A 6,000-nucleotide genomic window follows, 5' to 3' on the forward strand; every position below is an offset into this window, starting at 1 on the left:
CCACAACAGTGCTCTTCTTCTGGCCGAGCCAACTACACCACACCAGGGCCTGTGCTGCTTGTTGAGCCCAACTACACCACACCAAGGCCCGTGGCACTGGCTGTGGCCATGTACAACACAATAGTGCTATGCTTCTGGCCGAGGCGACTACACCACACCAGGGCCTCTGCTTCTTGCTGAGACCACCTACACCACACCATGGCCTGTGCTGCTGGCTGAAGCCACCTTCACCACACCAAGGCCAGTGCTTCTGGCTGAGCCCACTACTCCACACCAGGTCCTGTGCTTCTTGCTGAGGCAACCTAAACCACAACAGGGCCTGTGCTGCTGTTTGAGGCCAACTACACCGCACCAGGGTCTTTTGGAAGCCCATCTTCGCCGTATACAAAGAGTAAAAACCCAACATCGACATTGTAGACCCTTCATTGCAGACAATGGCCTGTGGCTCTGTCCTAGGCCATCTACACCACAGGAGTGCCTTTGCTTCTGGCCGAGGCCATCTTCACCACACCAGGGCCTGTGATTATGGCTGATGCCAACTACACCACACCAGGGCCTGTGCTGCTGGTTGAGGCCAACTACACCACACCAGGGCCTGTGGCTCTGGCTGTGGCCATCTTCACCACACCAGTGCCGTTGCTTCTGGCCGAGGCCATCTTCACCACACCAGGGTCTGTGCTGCTTGTTGAGGCCAACTACACCACACCAGGGCCTGTGGCTCTGGCTGTGGCCTTCTTCACCACACCAGGGCCTGTGATTATGGCTGAGGCCAAATACACCACAACAGGGCCTGTGCTGCTGGTTGAGGCCAACTACACCAGACTAGGGCCTTTGGCACTGGCTGAGGCCATCTGCACCACAACAGTGCTCTTCTTCTGGCCGAGGCAACTACACCACACCAGGGCCTGTGCTGCTTGTTGAGCCAAACTACACCACACCAGGGCCTGTGGCACTGGCTGTGGCCATGTACAACACAATAGTGCTATGCTTCTGGCCGAGGCGACTACACCACACCAGGGCCTGTGATTATGGCTAAGGCCAACTTCACCACACCAGGGCCTGTGTTGCTGGTTGAGGCCAACTACACCACACCAGGGCCTGTGCTGCTTGTTGAGGCCACCTTCACCACACCAGTGCCGTTGCTTCTGGCCGAGGCCATCTTCACCACACCAGGGCCTGTGCTGCTTGTTGAGCCCAAGTTCACCACACCAGGGCCTGTGCTGCATGTTGAGGCCAACTACACCACACCAGGGCCTGTGGCTCTGGCTGTGGCCATCTTCACCGCACCAGGGCCTGTGATTATGGCTGAGGCCAAATACACCACAACAGGGCCTGTGCTGCTGGCTGAGGCCAACTACACCACACCAGGGCCTGTGCTGCTTGTTGAGGCCATCTTCACCACACCAGTGCCGTTGCTTCTGGCCGAGGCCATCTTCACCACACCAGGGCCTGTGCTGCTTGTTGAGCCCAACTTCACCACACCAGGGCCTGTGCTGCATGTTGAGGCCAACTACACCACACCAGGGCCTGTGGCTCTGGCTGTGGCCATCTTCACCACACCAGGGCCTGTGATTATGGCTGAGGCCAAATACACCACAACAGGGCCTGTGCTGATGGCTGAGGCCAACTACACCAGACTAAGGCCTGTGGCACTGGCTGAGGCCATCTGCACCACAACAGTGCTCTTCTTCTGGCCGAGCCAACTACACCACACCAGGGCCTGTGCTGCTTGTTGAGCCCAACTACACCACACCAGGGCCTGTGGCACTGGCTGTGGCCATGTACAACACAATAGTGCTATGCTTCTGGCCGAGGCGACTACACCACACCAGGGCCTCTGCTTCTTGCTGAGACCACCTACACCACACCATGGCCTGTGCTGCTGGCTGAAGCCACCTTCACCACACCAAGGCCAGTGCTTCTGGCTGAGCCCACTACACCACACCAGGGCCTGTGGCTCTGGCTGTGGCCATCTTCACCACACCAGTGCCGTTGCTTCTGGCCGAGGCCATCTTCACCACACCAGGGTCTGTGCTGCTTGTTGAGGCCAACTACACCACACCAGGGCCTGTGGCTCTGGCTGTGGCCATCTTCACCACACCAGGGCCTGTGATTATGGCTGAGGCCAAATACACCACAAAGGGGCCTGTGCTGCTGGTTGAGGCCAACTACACCAGACTAGGGCCTGTGGCACTGGCTGAGGCCATCTGCACCACACCAGTGCTCTGCTTCTGGCCGAGGCGACTACACCACACCATGGCCTGTGCTTCTTATTGAGACCACGTACACCACACCATGGCTTGTGCTTCTGGCTGAGCCCACTACTCCACACCAGGTCCTGTGCTTCTTGCTGAGGCAACCTAAACCACAACAGGGCCTGTGCTGCTGTTTGAGGCCAACTACACCGCACCAGGGTCTTTTGGAAGGCCATCTTCGCCGTATACAAAGAGTAAAAACCCAACATCGACATTGTAGACCCTTCATTGCAGACAATGGCCTGTGGCTCTGTCCTAGGCCATCTACACCACAGGAGTGCCTTTGCTTCTGGCCGAGGCCATCTTCACCACACCAGGGCCTGTGATTATGGCTGAGGCCAACTACACCACACCAGGGCCTGTGCTGCTGGTTGAGGCCAACTACACCACACCAGGGCCTGTGGCTCTGGCTGTGGCCATCTTCACCACACCAGTGCTCTGCTTCTGGCCGAGACGACTACACCACACCAGGCCCTGTGCTGCTGGCTGAGGCCAAGTACACCACACCAGGGCCTGTGCTGCTGGTTGAGGCCAACTACACCACACCAGGCCTGTGCTTCTGGCCGAGGCAACTACACCACACCAGGGCCTGTGGCACTGGCTGTGGCCATGTACAACACAATAGTGCTATGCTTCTGGCCGAGGCGACTACACCACACCAGGGCCTGTGCTTCTTGCTGAGACCACCTTCACCACACCAAGGCCAGTGCTTCTGGCTGAGCCCACTACTCCACACCCGGTCCTGTGCTTCTTGCTGAGGCAACCTAAACCACAACAGGGCCTGTGCTGCTGTTTGAGGCCAACTACACCACACCAGGGTCTTTTGGAAGGCCATCTTCGCCGCATACAAAGAGTAAAAATCCAACATCGACATTGTAGACCCTTCATTGCAGACAATGGCCTGTGGCTCTGTCCTAGGCCAACTACACCACAGGAGTGCCTTTGCTTCTGGCCGAGGCCATCTTCACCACACCAGGGCCTGTGATTATGGCTGAGGCCAACTACACCACACCAGGGCCTGTGCTGCTGGTTGAGGCCAACTACACCACACCAGGGCCTGTGGCTCTGGCTGTGGCCATCTTCACCACACCAGTGCTCTGCTTCTGTTAGAGACGACTACACCACACCAGGCCCTGTGCTGCTGGCTGAGGCCAACTACACCACACCATGGCCTGTGAATATGGCCGAGGCGACTACACCACACCAGGGCCTGTGCTGCTGGTTGAGGCCAACTACACCACACCAGGGCCTGTGATTATTGCTGAGGCCAACTACACCACACCAGGGCCTTTGCTTCTGGCCGACTCCATCTTCACCACACCAGGGCCTGTGATTATGGCTGAGGCCAACTTCACCACACCAGGGCCTGTGCTGCTGGTTGAGGCCAACTACACCACACCAGGGCCTGTGGCTCTGGCTGTGGCCATCTTCACCACACCAGTGCTCTGCTTCTGGCCGAGACGACTACACCACACCAGGCCCTGTGCTGCTGGCTGAGGCCAACTACACCACACCAGGGCCTGTGATTATGGCTGAGGCCAACTACACCACACCAGGGCCTGTGCTTCTTGCTGAGGCAACCTAAACCACAACAGGGCCTGTGCTGCTGTTTGAGGCCAACTACACCGCACCAGGGTCTTTTGGAAGGCCATCTTCGCCTTATACAAAGAGTAAAAACCCAACATCGACATTGTAGACCCTTCATTGCAGACAATGGCCTGTGGCTCTGTCCTAGGCCATCTACACCACAGGAGTGCCTTTGCTTATGGCCGAGGCCATCTTCACCACACCAGGGCCTGTGATTATGGCTGAGGCCAACTACACCACACCAGGGCCTGTGCTGCTGGTTGAGGCCAACTACACCACACCAGGGCCTGTGGCTCTGGCTGTGGCCATCTTCACCACACCAGTGCTCTACTTCTGGCCGAGACGACTACACCACACCAGGCCCTGTGCTGCTGGCTGAGGCCAACTACACCACACCAGGGCCTGTGCTGCTGGTTGAGGCCAACTCCACCACACCAGGCCTGTGCTTCTGGCCGAGGCAACTACACCACACCAGGGCCTGTGCTGCTTGTTGGGCCCAACTACACCACACCAGGGCCTGTGGCACTGGCTGTGGCCATGTACAACACAATAGTGCTATGCTTCTGGCCGAGGCGACTACACCACACCAGGGCCTGTGCTTCTTGCTGAGACCACCTACACCACACCATGGCCTGTGCTGCTGGCTGAAGCCACCTTCACCACACCAAGGCCATTGCTTCTGGCTGAGCCCACTACTCCACACCCGGTCCTGTGCTTCTTGCTGAGGCAACCTAAACCACAACAGGGCCTGTGCTGCTGTTTGAGGCCAACTACACCGCACCAGGGTCTTTTGGAAGGCCATCGTCGCCGTATACAAAGAGTAAAAACCCAACATCGACATTGTAGACCCTTCATTGCAGACAATGGCCTGTGACTCTGTCCTAGGCCATCTACACCACAGGAGTGCCTTTGCTCCTGGCCAAGGCCATCTTCACCACACCAGGGCCTGTGATTATGGCTGAGGCCAACTTCACCACACCAGGGCCTGTGCTGCTGGGTGAGGCCAACTACACCACACCAGGGCCTGTGCTGCTTGTTCAGGCCATCTTCACCACACCAGTGCCGTTGCTTCTGGCCGAGGCGATCTTCACCACACCAGGGCCTGTGCTGCTTGTTGCGCCCAACTTCACCACACCAGGGCCTGTGCTGCATGTTGAGGCCAACTGCACCACACCACGCCTGTGCTTCAGGCCGAGGCCAACTACCCCACACCAGGGCCTGTGCTGCTTGTTGAGCCCAACTACACCACACCAGGGCCTGTGGCACTGGCTGTGGCCATGTACAACACAATAGTGCTATGCTTCTGGCCGAGGCGACTACACCACACCAGGGGCTGTGCTTCTTGCTGAGACCACCTACACCACACCATGGCCTGTGCTGCTGGCTGAAGCCACCTTCACCACACCAAGGCCAGTGCTTCTGGCTTAGCCCACTACTCCACACCAGGTCCTGTGCTTCTTGCTGAGGCAACCTAAACCACAACAGGGCCTGTGCTGCTGTTTGAGGCCAACTACACCGCACAAGGGTCTTTTGGAAGGCCATCTTCGCCGTATACAAAGAGTAAAAACCCATCATCGACATTGTAGACCCTTCATTGCAGACAATGGCCTGTGGCTCTGTCCTAGGCCATCTACACCACAGGAGTGCCTTTGCTTCTGGCCGAGGCCATCTTCACCACACCAGGGCCTGTGATTATGGCTGAGGCCAACTACACCACACCAGGGCCTGTGCTGCTGGTTGAGGCCAACTACACCACACCAGGGCCAGTGGCTCTGGCTGTGGCCATCTTCACCACACCAGTGCCGTTGCTTCTGGCCGAGACGACTACACCACACCAGGCCCTGTGCTGCTGGCTGAGGCCAACTACACCACACCAGGGCCTGTGATTATGGCCGAGGCGACTACACCACACCAGGGCCTGTGCTGCTGGTTGAGGCCAACTACACCACACCAGGCCTGTGCTGCTGGTTGAGGCCAACTACACCACACCAGGGCCTGTGATTATTGCTGAGGCCAACTACACCACACCAGGACCTGAGCTGCTTTTGAGGCCAACTACCCCACACCAGGGCCTGTGCTGCTGGTTGAGGCCAACTACACCACACCAGGGCCTGTGCGGCTGGTTGAGGCCATCTTCACCACACCAGTGCCTTTGCTT

This window comes from Pelmatolapia mariae, linkage group LG7 (assembly GCF_036321145.2).
Source record: "Pelmatolapia mariae isolate MD_Pm_ZW linkage group LG7, Pm_UMD_F_2, whole genome shotgun sequence".
Lineage (NCBI taxonomy): Eukaryota > Metazoa > Chordata > Actinopteri > Cichliformes > Cichlidae > Pelmatolapia > Pelmatolapia mariae.